The sequence below is a fragment of the Gossypium arboreum genome, chromosome 4 (genome assembly GCF_025698485.1).
Source record: "Gossypium arboreum isolate Shixiya-1 chromosome 4, ASM2569848v2, whole genome shotgun sequence".
NCBI lineage: Eukaryota > Viridiplantae > Streptophyta > Magnoliopsida > Malvales > Malvaceae > Gossypium > Gossypium arboreum.
The window spans coordinates 105,660,224-105,680,351 of record NC_069073.1 but is presented as its reverse complement, the minus strand read 5'-3'; the positions used below and the strand labels follow the sequence as shown (position 1 = coordinate 105,680,351).

At 37.8% G+C, this 20,128-nt stretch overlaps 1 non-coding gene across 1 annotated transcript; it reads right to left on the bottom strand.

Moving 5' to 3' along the window:
- Nucleotides 1-16,741: 16,741 nt before the first annotated feature.
- Nucleotides 16,742-16,847, bottom strand: LOC128292325 (small nucleolar RNA R71). The gene has a single exon (XR_008282309.1). It is a non-coding gene; the product is annotated as a small nucleolar RNA R71 (small nucleolar RNA).
- Nucleotides 16,848-20,128: the final 3,281 nt, after the last annotated feature.

Sequence of the window (20,128 nt, the reverse complement as noted above, 5' to 3'; positions counted from 1 at the left end):
ATTACACATCCATATTTCATTTCACATAATTCGAGTAGGGTCATTTCTTGAGGACTTACCTCGGATGTTGTCGAACGGCTTCAACGGCTATTCGATCACTTTTCCTTCCCTTATCCAATTGTGGCCCTCTAAGCTCTCGAGCTTTATGTTAACAAGTAAATTGATTTAGTCGTTTGAATATCAAAGGGAATCCAAGGTACTTAGCCCTTATAAGGTCAGCACACAATTATATTCACACACTTGAGCTCATTAATTATAGCATAGCATCAAGCACTCATATGGCCGATTATACTTAGTCATACTTGCACCAAATCAACAATAATTTCATGGTTTTTCATACTATACATGCACTAGGCCAAATGTACATGCAAATTTCACAACCATTCTTCAACAAATTTCTCCTTTAAAGAAACATATTTATCACTTTCTTCATAACCAAAATATCATGTGCAAACATATATACACATATAGGTGTAAGGTCAATTTTAAGGTATCCATAACCATCCAAAACACAAATTTTAACTAACATGCAAGAAGCATAAACCATGCTCATGAATTCTTCATGGCCGAATACATCACAATCATGCCCTTTCAACTTCGGTCATGGTTAAACAAAAGAAAACTCAATGTCTTACTCAAGATTGCTACAAAGAAATTTCAAGAGTAGACAATCCATCATTGCATGCATCATTAGCAAGCTTCACATTTAGCATGCAATGGCTTTAACACAATAACAACTTTGGCCAAATACCATTTCCATGGCATAACAAGGATTTGAACCATGGCTAACATGAACATCAAGTTAGCAACTAAAACATGCATGAAACTCATAACACAACCTCATACATACCTTAATCTTGATGCAAATTTAGCCAAATCTCCTTCTAGATCTCTTCTAAACAAAGAAATGAAGCAAAAATCTCTTCTTCCTCTTAGAATTTTCGGCCAAAAGAAGGAGGGAAAAGATGAACAATTTTTTTTTTTGTTTTTCTTTCTTAGTTACACAAGCAATGGGGGAAGGAGCCTTCACACACACATTTTTTTTATTCCATACTCCTTATTCTATTCATTCAAACATAACCCACTTACCAAACATGTTTCATGACATGATTTTTGCCCATAATTCCTTGTCATGGCCGCCACTAGCTATAAAAGGGAATTTGACATGCAAGTCCATTGTTTTGCATGCATGCTTTAATTAGTCATCACACATTTCCTATCGTACTTTCAAAGTTCACTACTAAGTCCCTTCTAGTGAAATTCACCTTTATAACACTAAATCAATCATCAAAAATGTCACACATGAGCACACATATTATAGGCATCAAAATAAATTTTAAATTATTTTATGCCTCGGTTTTGTGGTCCCGAAACCACATTTCGACTAGGGTCAATTTTGGGCTGTCACAACATTTCTAAATTTTCTCACATAAGTCCTATTAACTAAATTCACATGCAATCGACTAAATCGAAGCTTAAAACTTTCACACATTCATATTCACATATTCTAGACAATAAATATCACATTCAAATACTTCGGTGACTCGGGTTAGCGGTCCCGAAACCACTTCCCGACTATGGTCAATTTAGGGCTGTCACAAAAGTAATGTTCAACTTCATTATGATGTGCTTAATACTTGATATTGTATGAAATGTTGATGTATGCCTTTATTGGAATTGACTTGTGAGGATTCAATGAAAATGTGATGATATGTGTGCTAGTATAAGACCATGTCCGGGACATGGCATCGGCACTAACATGAAACCTTGTATAAGACCATATCCGGGATATGGCAACGATATGTGGATCTATGTAAGACCATGTGAGGGACATGGCCTTGGGCATTCTATTCGGTGTATGATAATTCCAAACATCCTTTAGCATCCTGAGTGTTCAACGGGTAACGTAATGGATGATGTGATGAAAGCTCTAAGGAGAGCATGTTAAAGAATGTATGATTATATATTTTATCACGAGTTGGTATAGGTATGTACACTGAGCTTATGAGTAATGCCTTGATATGTGATAATCTATGATGTATATAATATTTGGTGAATATTATGGAAATGGCATGATTTGGAATAAGTCTTTGATATTTGATGACAATGAGATTATGGGTCCATGCTTATGATGCATAGTTATGCGTTCTTACCATGATAGATGATATGATGTTGTATTAATTTGGTAAACAATAATTGTGAATGAATAAATTAGCCTGGACAGTTTTGGGCTATTACAGTGGTATAATTTTGAAAATACACCAAAAATAGTGGAAAATGAGTTAGAAGCTGAATAAAATATGGAAATAAAGCTTATTGAGTCTAGTTTCTTATAAAAGAAACCAAGTAAGCAAAAGAATTTCCTATAATGAGATATTTGAAGTTGCATGGGACAGAGTTAGAATGACTTCGAGATCCCCTATTCTGATTTGAGAAAATCATTATAAATTTAAAAAAAATGGTTATGAGTTATGATTTATATGTTTAGAATCCTTAATGAGTTTATTTTCGAGAGAAATAGATGAGAACATTATTTGAGTCCTGTGCTATGAGATAATTGAACTTTAGTGTAGAAGGGTCAGAACTGTCATATAGTGAATCAGGGGTAACTTTGAGGAATAAACTGTACTAATTGGCTTAGCCAAAAATTCTGAAAATTTTATGTTAGAAAGTTACATGAGTCTAGTTTCAAGGAAAATTAACGAAACTTAATTTGGAGTTTTTTAGCTCCAGATATAAATAATTTAGTGACTATTGTTCAGGGAGACAGCTTGTCATGAACTTGAGAATATATGTTGTAAACATTGATAAAGCATGTTAATGAGTTGCTTATTGTTTTCATATGAACTTACTAAGCGTAAAGCTTACTCCCCATTTTCTTTCCCATGTTCTTTAGGGTTGCCAGGTTTGCTCGGGTTGGGGGCCGTCAAAGATATTATCCCACTGTCGAGTTAACGCTATTGGCGTAAGTAAATCCTAGTGTTTCGAGTCTATTGTATGTATAGGGTTTTAATGTTGAGTAAGTGATATTATGATTTAGCCAAAGGTGTTGGCTTGTATTGATAAAGTGTTGTAGCCATGTGAATTGGCCTATGTTGACTAATGATGTTGTGAGCCTAAATGTTTATTCATATATATGTATGATACTATCTCTTGTGATGTGGCTTATAGCATGTATGCCTCGAGATTGAAAGGAGATTAATCGATGAGTTAGTAACTGATGCAAGATTAGGTGATTGGTAAATAGTTAATAATGCCTCATGGATTGTGGAAATGATTATACATGCTTAGTGATGGGCATGAGGTTTGTGATGTAATGATAGTTATGACTAGTATGTGGTAATGATGTGAGCAAATTCTATGATATTTATTGCATAAGAAATTGACTTGAGCATAACATGTTTGTAGATGTTTAAGAGCTTATTTATGCCATGTTGTATGTTTTTGGGTAAGTATGTGTGCACATGTTGTGAGGGTGACAAATGGCTTGGAAAATAGCCTTGTAATTGTCCACACGGTCTGATCCCATGGGCGTGTTGTCCAACCGTGTGTCCCCTGCACCTAAGTTTTTCAAGTCAGTATACATGGTAGTAGTACACGGGCAAGAGACACGGCCATGTGTCTCAGCCGTGTGAAGGACACGGCCATAGGACAAGGGCGTGTGCTTTGGTCGTGTGGTTTTGGCAGAATGTCTAGGTTTTTGGACACGGGTTTGGGACACGGGCGTGTCCCTAGCACATGGGCATGTGCTCTATACCCACACGGGCGTATGAAGCCTTGATGCAAGAGATTTTCTAAATTTTTCATGAGTTCTAGGTTGGGTCTCGAACCACCCCAGATGTATGTTTTGGGCCTCATAAGCCCGTATATGGGATAGATTGTATGTGAAAAGAAAAGTTTTTAAATTGATCAAAATTTTACGGCCCGGTTTTTGTGTGATTGATTGAGTTTAAGTCAGGTAACACCTTGAACCCTGTCCCGGCGTCGGATATGGGCTAGAGGTGTTACAGGGAGGAGGAGTATAAGCTCTTCGCACCACCATGACCATGCAGCAGAAAGGTAAGTCGAGCTTAGACTATAAATAAGAGCTTCTCGGGAGGCAACCCGAGCACTAACAGTGTTAAATTCTTTAAATTTTAGTTTTTAACATCTAATCACTAACTGAGTCCTTGAAACACAGGTTTTCAAATCCACAAGCAAGGCACACGGGCGTGCCTTAGGCCGTGCTCACACCACAGGAGGAGACACGGCTGTGCGATACGGCCGTGTGAAAACAGGGCAAAAATTTTCCCCAACACGAGATGCGATAAGTTGCCACGGTCGTGTGACGTGACCGTGGGAGAGTCTGTCAAAACAACACGGGCGTGCGGCACACCCGTGTCTAGAAACTGTGGTTGAAACTGATAATTTAACACGGGCATGCGACACGCCCGTGCCCACCACCCGTGCTCAAGGCTGATAAAACAACACGGGTGTGCGCCTATACACACGGACGTGGGAGAAGCGAACGGAGTAGGACACAGCCGTACAAAACGGCCTTGTGCATCAACACGCCCAAAGGAAACAGGCGTGGGATGAATTTCAGACGCGCCCAAATTTGAAAATCACGATAAACACGGGCTGAAATAAGGGCACACGGGCGTGCCCCATAGCCGTGTGCCCCAAAATCTATATAAACCCCTCACTATTCATCATCCCCTTCCCCAAAATCCCTAACCCTAGCCGCCGCAACTCTTGCCCATGCCCTCCTTACCACGCCCGTGTGCCGACCACATCATCACCATCGACATCCGAAGCCCCTCCCTCTACCAAGCCATTGCGTTTGTTCATTCTTTCCTCTTTATTTCGTTTACTAATTTGATTTTTCTTGCATTATTTTGACTGTTAAATCTTCATAGTTCTAATAATAGCCATGCTTATGCTCTTTTTTTCTTTCTATTCTAGTTGATGGATTTTGGTACATTCATTCTTGTATTTCCATGGACTTCAATCTATTTTTCATATTACCATTCCCATATGCATGCATCCACTAGTTATTTCCCTTAGCATCATTCTCATATTTATATTCATAATAATAATTTGATATATCTATTAGGACTTGGTTGTTTTTCAGTAGATTTTCCCTTTAGTCAAAAAAACTCCAAGGAAATATTGGTTTCAACATACTTGCAGGCTTTTTCATTCATGCGGCTTATTCCTATAACTTCATGTTTTCATTGTAGATACTATGTCAAATCCACGCGGCAAGAAAACCGTTGTACTCGCCTTGAAGAAGAGGAAAGGAGCAATGTCATCCTCGGGTCCTACCGCTGAAATCAGGCACCTATTCCTCCAATTTCCATCGGGACCACAGGAGGAACTGTTTCAAATACTACGGGCCCAACCCCTAGGTGCGGGCCGCTACATTGACTAGGCCGCACTTGAACAAATCTAACTGGTTGACGCGGTCTAAGCCCTCCTGACGACTGACCATGAGGGCTATTCTTTGAGATCGTCGAGCCGACGTACCTCGAGCTCACACTTGAACTCTGTTCAACTTTCCACCTCCAAGTAGTTATGACAGAGTTCGATGATCCTGGAATGGTCTAGTTCTGTCTCGACGGTTTAGTCCGCCAGTTGAGCGTACTTGAGTTTGGCATTGCTTTGGGGCTCTATATGAAGGAGTTCATGGATGACGATGATTTTGACACACTCCATCGCCACATCCACTTGTCTCCCTCTAACTGCTGGAGGGCACTCGTTCCTGCTTTGGCCACCTACGACCCTAGTCGTTCCAAGGCATCAGCCATCGCCCCATCCCTGAGGTACTTACACGCCATCTTGGCACACACTCTGACAGGGCGGTGAGAGAGCACCGACGCCGTCAACACTTACGACGACTACTTTTTATGGAGTATGGCGAACGGACATGTCTTCGACCTTGCCTATTTCATTGCCCTAGCCATTTGCCATCAGACAGAGCGGCATAATAGAGGAGTCATCTCTATTGGCCCCTATGTGACTAGACTGGCATGGTATTTCGGGCTCCTCAACACAGCAGCACAATCATCCTCCCTCACCTTCATCAGCTAGATGTCCCCGCAGGACATCTCAAGCATGCTTTATATGAGGATGATCGAGCGATGACATGGAGTTGACCCTCCCCAGTACCGCTTGGTCCAGTCCGCCGAGGAGGAAGACCCAGAGGACATTACTGATGATGTCCCTCTTCAGCACGAGGACCCATCATCTCAGCCATCACCCATCCATCGTCCAGTTCTTGCAGCTGCTTCATACTCTGACATCTCTGAATGCCTTACTCGATTTGAGCAGCAGTGTTTTCAATGTTTTGATCACATTGATGCCACTTTACATCAGATTTGTCAACACCTTCACATCTCATCGCCACCACCACCTCGCGAACTATCCAACGATGACGATGTTTAAGAACTCTTTATTTATTATTTTTATTTTCACTTTTATCTTTATTTATCTTCTTTAAGTACTTTTTATTTTATTTTCCTTTAATATTATTTCTTTTTTAGGTTTTATAATTTTTATTAAACAATTTATAGTTTCGGCTATTTCATTACGAGTAATTATGCTTCTTTATATTTCCTAAAGAGTTCTTGATGTTATCACAGTTATAAAGAGCTCCAAAGCTCATCATCACCTAGGAACTCGAAAGTCCACTGGAAAAGGTTCTCCTCGACTGCCATGTCCAGCCTGACCACCACGATAACCTCCTCGCTGGACACTGCGGTTGTGGAACCCAACCTCTACCACCACCGGAGTATCTTCCTCCAATCTTATCATTGCCTTGGCCAATTATTCTCTATACCTCCAATTCAAGGATTCCATTCATCATTCAGGAAGTTTCACTTCTCTCCCTATCTTATGATCTTATATCTATATCTTCGTAAATCTAACTTTGTACATTGAGGGCAATGTACATCTTAAGTGTGGAGGGGTTGTTTGTATCTTTATCAGAAAAATCCCTAAATTTTGTCTTATTCTCATATGATCTTCTCGTATTAGTATTTGAATGAATTTTTATTAATTTATGATCTTTATTGATATGCCTTGAATTAAAACATAGGCATTCATGCATTGATGGTTTAAACTTTAAGGAGTTAGAGAATCAAGCATGAGAAGTTGATTTTTGAGTTTTAAAAAATTTTAGGTTGTTTCCTCAAGTCTAGGTATTATCTTGAGTTGAAGTTCACAGGTTTAAACATAAAAAAGCCATAATTTTTGTGAGATCTTGAGCCTTTATAACATCTATTATTTCTTTCATGCTCACTTTTATTGTTGCTTTGAGTACGTCAATATTGAATTGTTATTCTAGAACTTGCTTGATTATGCATGTCAAGACCACACCATTTGACTTGATATGTTGAGATAATAAATGCACTTAGGTTTAATCCACTCACACCATAAAAGCCTACCTTCACAATTAACCCCTAGTAAACCCCCTTGAGCCTAACAACCCATTCATTGATTTACCCTCAACATTAACCCTTAACCCATTATTGTTGAAATCCCCTAAATTAATTTGATCCCTATTTTTGTCGAGATTTGATTTGAATAAATTGCTTAGCTATGTTTTATTTTTTATAGATAGCTTATGTTATTTGACTTGTGCTTAAAAAAAATAAAAAAATAAAATACAATACATACATATATATTAGTAGTAATTCGTCATTTTTTAGCTTAAGCGTTAATTCCATATTTTGAGAAAAAGCTCACTTGTATTCAATTAATGATTAGTTATTTTTCTAGTTAGGTAATTTTTCAATTCAATCTCGATTCTAACCTTTTCTTTCAGCTTGTGACCACACCCCCTAACCAAAGCCACGTTACAACCCTTTAAAGACCTTTTGATTGACGTATCATCTCAATATATAGCGTTGGAGATTTGATTTTCATGCAAGCCTATGGTAATAAATTTTCATATTGACTAATGAGTGCTTCATTTATTGTCCTTAAACACCTCAAATGATTTGAGTGAATCTTTAGCGAGGATGTTAAAACTTTGTGATATTTTGAATCAAAGGTAATGACTTAAATGAGGGGAGACACCTATGTTTTCGTGATAAAATGCTCAACTTGGAATGTTTGAAACTTTGATGTTCTTCTAGTTGAATTCTCAATGTGTGATTACTTATGGTTTATTTGGAGATATTATCGATAGGGATTATAAGTTGAGAAGAATTTATTTTGCTTATGAGTTGAGGATTTTGCTTGAGGACAAGCAAACACTTAAGTGTAGGGGTATTTGATAAACCGTACTTTATACATATTTTTATCCCATGCTTAGCACATTTTTTGGGATGTATTATCCTTAGATTTGGTGAATTCGATGCTCCTAATCCTTTAATTTCATGTTTTATGCTTAGGTGAGTATAGGAGAGTAAAAAGAGCGAGAAACGGGCCAACAATGGAGAAAATGGGCCAACGTGGGAAATCAGCACGGCCTGGAGTTCCTCATACAGGTAGACCACACGCCCGTGCCTATTCAACATCCTTGAGCACAGTCTTGAAGAAATCGCACACAGGAATGTCACACGGGCGTATCTTTGTCGAGCCCAAGTATAGTCTTATTCAGAAAAAAAGCCATTTTTGAGGGCTCTTAGGCATTCTAAAGCCTATTTAAACACTTGAGGAGACACTTAGAAAGGGAACACAAAGTAGGAGGCAAGGAATTACTCAAAGAAAGCTGATTGATCCATCTCAGATGTCAGATTCATCGTCAAGATTGAAGATCTCCCTTCAATTTCCTTCAGGAGTTTTGGGTTTTCTTTATGTTTTGTTATCTTTATTTTTTTGAGATGTTTTCTTTCATAATTATGAACTAAACCCCCTAAATACCTAAGGGGAATGAAACCTAATACGGATCTTGATATTATTATCTGAATTGTAGGATAAATATTTGACTTGCTCTTAATTATGTGCTCTTAATTCTTGTTTTAATATTCCAGGATATTGATTCAAGTTAATGCGCTTATCCAGAGGAGAAAAAGTCCCTGTCTAAGAGTAAATTTGTAGTAATTAAGCGGAGTTGATTGCACGCCTAGAGATAGGGTGACAAGATTTTAAAGGATTTGAGTGAAACCTAATAAGGGAGTCCATAGATCGAGTTAATGCAACACTAAGGTGTCAATTAGAAAGAGATTTCAATTAATCAACCTAGGGTTAGATGTTATTAGTCTCGAGAGAGATAATAATATAACTTAGGGATTTCTAAGGATCAAGTCAAATGAATAAATCGTTTGATTCAGAGTTAAATAACAAGTGAAGTCTAGGTGGATTTTTCCTTGGGTATTGTCTTAATCAATCAAGTTTTCCCAAAAGCTTTTCCCCAATTTTCTCTCTGTGCACCCTTAGTTTAGTTAATTAGTTTAGATAAACAAATCCCTTAATTTTTAGGCTAGATAATAGAAAGAAAGTAATTACTAGTACTCTTAGTTCTTTTGGGTTCGACAATCCGGTCTTGCTAAAGCTATACTACTGTTCGATAGGTACACTTGCCTTCATCGTGATAATAGTTAGTTTCAAGAATGATTAATTATAAATTTTTAAAACCTATCGCAAATATCACGTATCAATAGTTATGGTGAGACCGGAAATATCATATCCACGAGGACTAAAAGTACTAGTAATTACTATCTTTTTATTATCTAGCCTAAAATTTAAGAGAATGTTGTAAACTAAACTAATTATCTAATTAACTAAGATTACAACAGAGATGAAAGTTGGAAAATACTTTTGAAAAACCAATTGAGAAGACAATTCGAAAGAATCCACCTAGACTTCACTTATTACCTTTGACTTAGACGATTTATTCACTTGACCTATTTCGTAGAAATCCCTGATTTATGTTATTATCCCTTTAGAGACTAAAAAAAAACTGACTCTAGGTTGATTAATCAAAATCTCTTTCTAATTAAAACCCCTATTGTCACATTAACTCGATCTATGGATTCCCTTATTAGATTTGACTCTAATCCGGCAGATTTATGTCGTCCTATCTCTAGGATTGCATGCAACTCCGCGTAATTATGAATGATCTACTCTTAAACAAGGACTTTTCCTCCACTGAATAAGCACATCAAAAACCTGAATTAATATCCTGGAATATTAAAGCAAGAATTAGAACTCACAATTAAGAATAAGAACAAGTATTTATATTAAAGCAAGAATTAAAACTCACAATTAAGAATAAGAACAAGTATTTATCATATAAATCAAAGAGTAATAAGATTCATCTTAGGTTTCATCTCCCTTAGGTATTTAGGGAGTTTAGTTCATAATATTAATAGAAAACATCTCAAAGTTTGGAAAACAACAAAACATAAAGAAACCCTAAGAACTTCTAGGAAATTGGATAGAAATCTTCAGTCTTTATGTAGATCTTAGCTTCGAGGTGATTCCGATGGCTATTCTCGAGTATTTTCTACCTCTAACTCTGTGTGTCCTTATATCCTCTTCTAGGGTGTTTATATAGGCTTTAGAATGCTTAAAAACCCTCAAAAGTGGCCTTTTCCGAGTAGAACTACACTTGGGCTCGATAGGGACACGGCCTTGTGCCACGCCCGTGTGCAAGTGCTCAAGCCGTGTGTAATTCTGAGTTGGTTTCTAGTCGACACGCCCATGACACACGGACATGTGGTCTACTCGTGTGCCTTACACGGGTGTGTGGTTTAACCCGTGTGGAAGTGCCTAGGCCGTGTGCAACACTGAACTCTCCCGAGTATAAAACATGAAATTAAAGGATTAGGAGCATCGAATTCAATAAAACCAAGGAAAAATCATCCATAAATATGTCAAGCATTGGGTAAAAATATGTATATATTATGGTTTATCAAATATCCCCATACTTAAGCATTTGCTTGTCCTCAAGTAAAATCCTCAACTCACAATTAAAATAAGTTCTTCTCAACTTATAATTCTCACCAATAATGTTCGAAATAATCCACAAGTAATCATACGTTAAGAGCTTAACTATAAGAACATTAAAGTTTCAAACAATCCAAATAGACAAGGTTGACATCGTCACTATTGATTTACTCAAATCACTCAAGGTGTTTAGGGTTCAATAATTAAGCACTCAATATTCAAACATGAAAAGTTATTACCATATGCTTGCATGAAAATCAAATCTCCACCACTATAATGAAATGATACACAAATTAAAAGGTTTTTAACAGGGTTGTAATGGGGCTTGGGTTAAAGGTGTGGATAAAGGCTGAAAAGGAGGGTTAGAATCGAGATTAATTTAAATAAATTACCAAACTTAGAAGAGTGAGGCTAAGTGCTAAATTACAAGAAAGCACCCTAATTTGGACTATATAAAGAAAATGACTTCTTTTTCTTAACATAATAAATCCAAGCTCTTTAGAATAATATGTAACTAAATAAATATAAGTATACGTTTTTTTTAAAGAAAGAATTAGTACAAAAATTGGAACATACATAATAAGAAATAATTCAGCAACTGGAATGAATGAAAAAGAAATAGGCAACTAATCAAATTAGATCTCGATAAAAAGGGAGTTAATAAAAAGGTAGAAATTCTTAATGAATTAAAAATGGTTAAGTTATGGGTTAATATTAAGGGAAAAATTCAAGAAATAATAGTTAAGGTTCAAAGGGGTTCACTAGGTATCAATTATGAGGGTAGGCTTTTTATGGGGTAAATGGGTTAAAACCTAAGTGCCTTTATCATTTTCGTATATGAAATCAAAGGTGTGGTCTCGACATGTATAATCATTACAAGTTTTAGAATAACAAATCAATGTTAACACACTCATAACCAATAAAATCAGTGAGCAAGAAAGATATATGCTCTAAAAGGCTCAAAATCTCACGAAAATTATGGGTAATTGATGTCAATCTTGTAAATTCAAAACTTCAAGATAATACCTCAATTCAGGGAAACAACCTAGCAATTTTATTTCTCAAAAGTCAACTCATCATGCTTGATTCCCTAATGTCTTAAAGTTTAAACAATTAATGCATAATTACCTATGGTTTAATTCAAAACATATCAATAAAAATCATAGATCAATCAGAATTTACTCTAATAATGATATGAGAAAATTATTTAAGAACAAGATAAAAATTCAGGGATTTTCTGATAATCACATAAGTAACCTCCCCACACTTAAGGTGTACATTGTTCTCAATGTACAGAGATAGATAAGGGCAATATAAGCATAAGATTAGAAGAGAGGGAGAGAATTGAAACTTCCTTGAATTTGGATATAATCCTTGAAAGAGTGGGAACAGGTTTAGAAGCATTGAAAGTGATATGTATGTGACATGTAGATAGAGCTGAAGGTGGTGGTAGAGGTTGGGTTCCACAATCACAGTGCCCAGCGAAGAGGTTATTGTGGTGGCTATGGTCGTGGTCGAGCAAGACATGGCAGTCGTGGATGGTTGTATGTGTATGCTTTAGTAGTACCCATTGACTGAACCTTTTGAAACTGCAATACCATCAATAAAATTTAAGGGATTTATATGTGTATGTTATTAGGGTTAGTAATAATGAAATAACTAGATAAAATAAAATTCAAATTATACTAATAAAAGTATTGTAAGTAATTGATAATGAAAGTGAAAAAGAAATGCCAAAATAAAAATAAAATAAAAAAGAAAAGAAATTTAAAAATTAGATGGACTTAATAGTCCTTGTCGACAGCTGGATTGTGCGGTGGTGGTGCTGAAGGCGATATGTGAAAATTTTGGCAGATTTGTTGTAGTGCCGCCTCGATGCTGTCAAATCGCTGAGTGCAATACTGCTCAGAGCGATGAAGGTGGTCAGAAACTTCAGATATTTAAGCAGCCGCATGAACTGGTCAGTGGCTCGGTGGTGGCTGTGATGGTGGGTCCTCCTGAAATGCAAAGATATCATCAGGAATATCCTTGGTGTCATCCTCATCGGTAGCTCGTGCAAGTCGGTACTGAGGAGGGTCGAACCCACGACGACGCTGAATCATTCGCATATGGAGCATACTTTGGATGCCCTGTGGGGACATCTGGCTAATGAGAGTGAGCGATGAAGATTGCGCCACTATATTCAAGAGCCCAAAATATTATGCTAAACGAGTCACATATGGGCCGATGCTGATGACTCCCTTTCGGTGTCGTTCTGTCTGGTGGCGGAAGGCAAGGGCAACAAAGTAAGCGATATCAAAAGTATGCCCATGGCTCATGCTCCACTGGAAATATGCGTCGTGAGTGTTGACGACGCTAGTGCTCTCTCGCCTTCCCGTTAATGTGTGTGCCAAAATGGTGTGCAGATAGCGTAGAGCTGGAGCTAGAGCCGATGCCCTTGAACGGCTAGGATCATAAATGCCTGTAGCAGGGTGGAGGTCGACCCAACACGATGCAGATGAACGATGTATATGGCGGTGGAGGTGGGGAAATGGTCGGTCTCCATAAACTCGTCGGTATAGAGTCCCAAGGCAGCTCCAAATTCGGGGACACTCAACTGTTGTACGAGGCTGCCAAGGCGGAATTGAACAGTTCTTGGGCTGTCGTGTTCCACCATCACTGTCTGTAACTAGAAAGTGGAGCAGAGTTTCAAGGTGAATTCCAAATATGTCGGCTCCATGATATCAAAGAATCGGTCCCACGGATCTCTGGCGAGGAGGGCCCGTACCAAATCGGCTAGGTGGACCTTCTCTAGTGCAGCCCAATCGATGGAGTGCCCCACACCTAGGGATCGGGCACGTAGAATCTGAAATAGTTCTTCTTGGAGCCCTAGTGGGAATTGGAGGAATGGGTGCCGTACCTCGGTGCTGGGACTCGAGAAAGATGTCGCTCCTTTTCATTTTTTCAAGGTAGGAACCGCGGATTTCTTGCCTTTTGGGTTTTCATGATGTCTGCAAAGAAAAGACTAAGGTATTGATAATAATCCCCACATCTGCAAGAAAAATCTGAGTAGTCCAAAATAATAGTAAGTTGCTCGTAAGATAATATAAACAAAAGTTCAAGCATGCTAAAATCAAGTGGTGATATTGCATATGAATCAAAGGGCCAAATGGTTATCACTGAATAAAAGATGAAAATAGTATTAAGGCTAAACAAAGACAATTCTAAAAGAAAAATCAGGTTATAGTGGATAATACCAAAAATATATAAAAAAATGACTAAGAATTGTCCTAAACTAATAAGCATGAGAGTATTATAAAGAGGAATAACTAAATAAACAAAGATACTAAAATATGATAGAGAACTATTGATAATACTAATTATGTGGGTAAATTGTTAGTTGTGGAAACAAATTAAACAAGACTAAATCCAGAAATAGCATAAAGAAAGGAAAAGAAATGAAAATAGTGGGGTGAAAAAAGGGGCAAACGTCTGATGAACGACGGTGGTGTTTGCGCGGTGTGGGCTGGTTGGCAGAGGAGGAGTGCATGTAGAGGGGGAGGTGGACGGCCGCGATTTGTAGTGGTTAGATGGTAAGAGAAATGGGGGAGAGGGGAAGGAGGTAAATAGTAAAAAACAGAGGTTTAAATAGGGAAGGGGGAAATTAGGGTTAGGGGCTGGATTTAAAATGGGGGCCATGGTCGTGTAAGCCCCGTGTTGGGCCACAAAGCTGTGGCACCCGCCCATGTGGTGTGTCATTAGCCCGTGTTTTTCGTGAAATCATAGTCAGGTTCGCTGATAAACCGTAATTTATACATATTTTTATCCCATGCTTGGCACATTTTGTGGATGATTTTTCCTTAGATTTGGTGAATTCGATGCTCCTAATGTCTTAATTTCATGTTTTATACTTAGGAGAGTATAGGAGAGTGAAAGGAACGAGAAACGAGCCAAAAACGAAGAAAATGGACCAATGAATGAAATCAACACGGCCTGGACTTCCTCACACGGGTAGACCACATAGCCGTGTCAATTTGGCAGAATCGAAGCACGACTCACACGGGTAGACCACACGCCTGTGCCTATTTAATAGGCTTGACCACGGCCTGAAGTAATCGCACACGGGCGTGTCCCTGTCGAGCCCAAGTAGAGTCCTATTCGGAAAAGGCCACTTTTGAGGGCTCTTAGGTATTCCAAAGCTTATAAATACACCCTAGAAGAGGAAAAGAGGGGGACACACAGAGGAGGAAGTAGGGAACTGCTCAAGGAAAGCCGATTGACCCATCTTAGAAGTCGGATTCTTCATTAAGACTGAAGATCTCCCCTCAATTTCCTTTCAGGAGTTTTGGGTTTTTCTTTATATTTTGTATTCATTATTTTTCTGAGATGTTTACCTTTTTAGTTATGAACTAAAACCCCTAAATACCTAAGGGGAATGAAACCTAAGACAAATTTTATTATTATTATCTGAATTGTATGATAAATATTTGACTTGTTTTTAATTATGTGTTCTTAATTCTTGTTTTGATGTTCCAGGATATTGATTCAAGTTAAGCTCTTATTCAGAGGAGGAATAGACCCTGTCTAAGAGTACATTTGTCATAATTAAGCGGAGTTGATTGCGCGCCTAGAGATAGGGTGACAAGATTTTACCGGATTAGGGTGAAACCTAATAAGGGGATCCATAGATCGAGTTAATGCAACTCTAGGGAGTTAATTAGAAAGAGATTTCAATTATTCAACCTAGGGTTAGACGTTGTTAGTCTCGAGAGGGATAATAATATAACTTAGGGATTTCTACGGATCAAGTCAAATGAATAAATCATCCGATTCAGAGTCAAATAACAAATGAAGTCTAGGTGGATTTTTCCTTAGGTATTGTCTTAATTCAATCGTTTTTCCAAAAGTAATTCCCCAATTCTATTTTTTGTGAATTCTTAGTTTAGTTAATTAGTTAGTTAAAACAAACCCCATTATTCTTAGGCTAGATACTAAAAAGCCAGTCATTACTAGTACTTTTAGTTCCTTTGGGTTTGACAATCCGGTCTTGCTAAAGCTATACTACTGTTCGATAGGTACACTTGGCTGCATCGTGATAATAGTTAGTTTAAAAAATGATTCATTATAAATATTTAAAACCTGTCACTAATATCACGTATCAAGTTTTTGGTGCCGTTGCCGGGGAACTAAGATATTAGGAACACTCAATTTTTATTACTTTAGCCATTTACTTTTACTGCGATTTAAATTTTATTCTAACTTTTATTAATAATTCTTCTTTTTCCCTTTTTCTGGCAGGTTTTTATAGTTTATGACTAGAAGAAACCCGTCAAGACCATTATTTTTTGACAGTGAGATCGATTGCACAGTTCGCAAAAAACAAAGAGAAATAAGGCGAAGCTTAAGATACACAGAGAACGAGCATGAGGACGATATTCAAACCACAACCGAGGAGATGGCTAAAAACCAAGAAAATTCGCTACCTCCTGCAATTGCTGTTAATCAAAATCCTGCTCCGTGCACTATGTATGATTATGCTAAACCTTCTTTAACAGGAACTGAATTGAGCATAGTTAGACCTGCTGTCGCTACAAATACTTTTGAATTGAAACCTAACACAATTCAAATGATACAGCAATTCGTTCAGTTTGATGTTTTGCAGGACGAAGATCCCAACGCTCACTTGGCAAACTTTTTGGAACTATGTGATTCATTTAAAATCAATGTTGTTTCTGATGATGCCATAAGTCTTCGGTTGTTTCCTTTTAATTAAGGAGCAAAGCTAAACAGTGGTTGAACTCGTTACCATGAGGGTCAATTACTACTTGGGAACAAATGACCGAAAAGTTTTTACTAAAATATTTTCTGCCAGCTAAAACGGCTAAATTACATAATGATATCTCTTCTTTTGTGCAAATGGATTTAGAAACACTCTATAATGCATGGGAGAGATACAAAGACCTTTTGCGCAGATGCCCTCACCATGGGTTACCACTCTGGCTACAAGTTCAAACCTTTCATAATGGCCTGAATCCTTCGACTCGACAAATGGTTGATGCAGCTGCTGGCGGAACAATCAATAATAAAACACCTAAAGATGCTTATGAGTTATAGATGAGATGTCACTGAATAACTATCAGTGGCAAGTCATGAGGACAAAGCCAACAAAAATAGCCGGTGCTTATAACGTCGATTCGGTCACCATGCTCTCTAATTAGGTAAAACTCTTGAATAAGAAAATTGATGGTTTTCTTAGTTATTCACAGGTTCACCCAGTAATGCAGTGCGAAGCAAGTGGAGGTGGATCAAGCAATTCAGAATACCAACCTTATGGCCACAATATGGATAATGAGCAATTAAATTACATGGGTAATAATCCTCGATCTCAAAACAATCCATATAGTAACACTTATAATGCAAGTTGGAGGAACCACCCAAATTTCTCATGGGGAGGCCAAGGAAATCAAAGACCACCTCCAGGCTACCAACAACCACCCTACCAATAGGAAAAGAAGCTGAACCTTGAAGAGATGCTCTCGAAGTTTATATCGGTTTTAGAAACTCGTTTCCAGAATACCAAGGCAGCACTTAAGAATCAACAAGCATCGATCCAAGGGCTCGAAACTCAGATTGGACAGCTTGGCAAATTGATTTCTGAACGACCACAAGGTAGCTTTCCAACCAACACATAATCTAACCCAAGGGAGCAACTCAACGCGATTACTAGTCAAGATGAAGAAGGGTTAGTCACACCTGTACCAGAACCAAGGCAAGAAACTGAGATAAGCAAAGGTAAAGGTGACGTCAACCATAATGAGCAGAAACCGGTAAGTACAGAATACAAACCTTGTGTGCCATACCCTAATGCGACAAGGAAAGACCGCTCAAATGAACAATTTGGTAAATTCCTCTTCAGGCTCCCACGTAGCCTCTTGAATTCCGTGTCGATGTCACATCCCTTTTACTAATGAAATTTTCTTATTTCACAGCTTTTTAACCTCTCGAGCTAAGATATGGATCGGATTTTCTTCATAAGTTATATATGACTAAATTTCAATCTCAGACGGGGAAATCACATGCGAAGGATCCATTCTGTATCGTCGAAGCAGCGATACGTGAAACACATCATGAATCTTTTCTAACTTTGGTGGCAATAACAATTTATACGCTACCGGCCCAATGAACCTCGAACTTAATTTGCCCTTTCTACCGAATAGAAGTACTTTCTTCCACGAAGATACTTTTAAAAAACACTTTGACACCGATTTCAAACTCAATGTCTTTTCTTTTCAAATCTGCATATGATTTCTGACGATCAGAGGCTGCTTTCAAACTATCTCGGATCACTTTAACTTTTTGCTCAGTTTCTTTTATTAAATCAACCCCGTGAATCTTATTTTCTCTGAGCTCCGTCCAATACAAAGATGTACAACATTTGTGACCATATAAAGCTTCGTACGGTGCCATTTTAATGGTTGACTGAAAACTATTATTATAAGCGAATTCAATCAAAGGCAAATACTGTTTCCACATACCTTAAACTTAAAAATGCAACATCTCAACATATCCTCGAGTATCTGAATAATCTGCTTGGATAGACCATCCGTTTGCGGGTGAAAAGTAGTACTGAAATGTAATTTAATACCCAGAGCACTTTGCAACTTCTTCCAGAATCGTGATGTGAATCTGGGATCTCTATTTGATACAATAGATGATGGCACACCATGCAATCTCACAATATCAGAAATATATAACTTAGCTAACTTATCTAGTGAGTAATCAGATTGTAACAGAATAAAATGGGATGATTTCGTCAATTGATCAACTACAACCCAGATTGCATCTTTCTTTCTTAGAGACAAGGGTAAACCTAAAACAAGTCCATTGTCACTCGATCACATTTCCACTCCGGAACCATAATCGATTGTAACAAACCAGATAGCACCTGATGTTTAGCTTTAACTTGCTGACAGATCAAACATTTCGAAACAAATTCAGAGATATCTCTTTTCATTCCGAACCACCAGTAATGCTGTTTCAGAACATTATACATTTTCGTACTATCCGGATGCACAGATAATCGACTATTGTGATGTAACACCCCAAACCCGGCCTGGAAGTTTGGCTCGAACTTGGCGTGTCACATTGAAGTGTTTTTCGAAAACCATGTTTCCATTAAAAACCCTTCTTAATAATTAAAACTTATACCCTTTTAAACCTTGTCGAAAACCTTAGTGAATAACATTCTTAACAACTTTGTAAAAATCTTGGTAGTTATGAAACTTACTTTAAAAACAATTGCGGTTACGTGATGTTTTGAATAACGAGAGTTGCTTTGGAAAATCGTGTTCTAATACTAGCAATTATAAGAACAATAAATAAAATTCCAAATTTGAAATCCGAGAAAATTACAACGGCTTTACTACAACCCATATAAAATAATTTAAAGGTAATAATTAAAGCGTAACATAAATAGTGTGTGTGGTTTCCTCCGAGCCCCTAGCAACCCCGATCCATCTAAGGTCGAAATTACGAAAGGTTAATAAGCGGGTGAGTTTACGAAAACTCGATGTGAAATCCCTACTATAAAAAGGAACATCATCATCTAAAAGAATTAAAAGTCTAGCCCAAATTTACTTACAATTTCAAGACCAATCGGTCTTAGCCCATTACAACAGACAAAGACCAGATGGACCTTAGCCCATTACGAATAAGAAACATTATCGAATTGGAACCAAAATGAGAATCGTAATCGAATCGATGTGTAATTAGAATCGAATCAATATTAGTAATGTAATCAAAATTAGGTGATGAATCGTAATCGAATGTGAATGCAATCCCAACCCAATCCACCAGTATACACCCCATACCAACCTTACACCATGTGGGGAGACAACTCGACCCACCCATCCGCTACACACCATAAAATTTGCAGCATGGTCGCTGAATGTATATCGTGATGAGTCACCAGATCACGAATATTATGGCGAGCCACGAGAATCAGATAATGTGGCAAAGCCACCTAACAGAATACGTGGCACAAAGCCATAGATAACTGTAATAACTTCAGCACATAGCCATTAGTGATGGTAATATAACTGGCGCACAGCCTTCGGTAAATATGATCGACATAGAGTCGTCAGCAAATATGTTAGGCACATAGCTACTGTGTAAATACGTTTGGCACGGCCATAGTCAAGATGGCACAAAGCCATATTTAGGTTGGCACAGAGCCATTAATAACGGGTCTATAATCGGCACGAAGCCCATA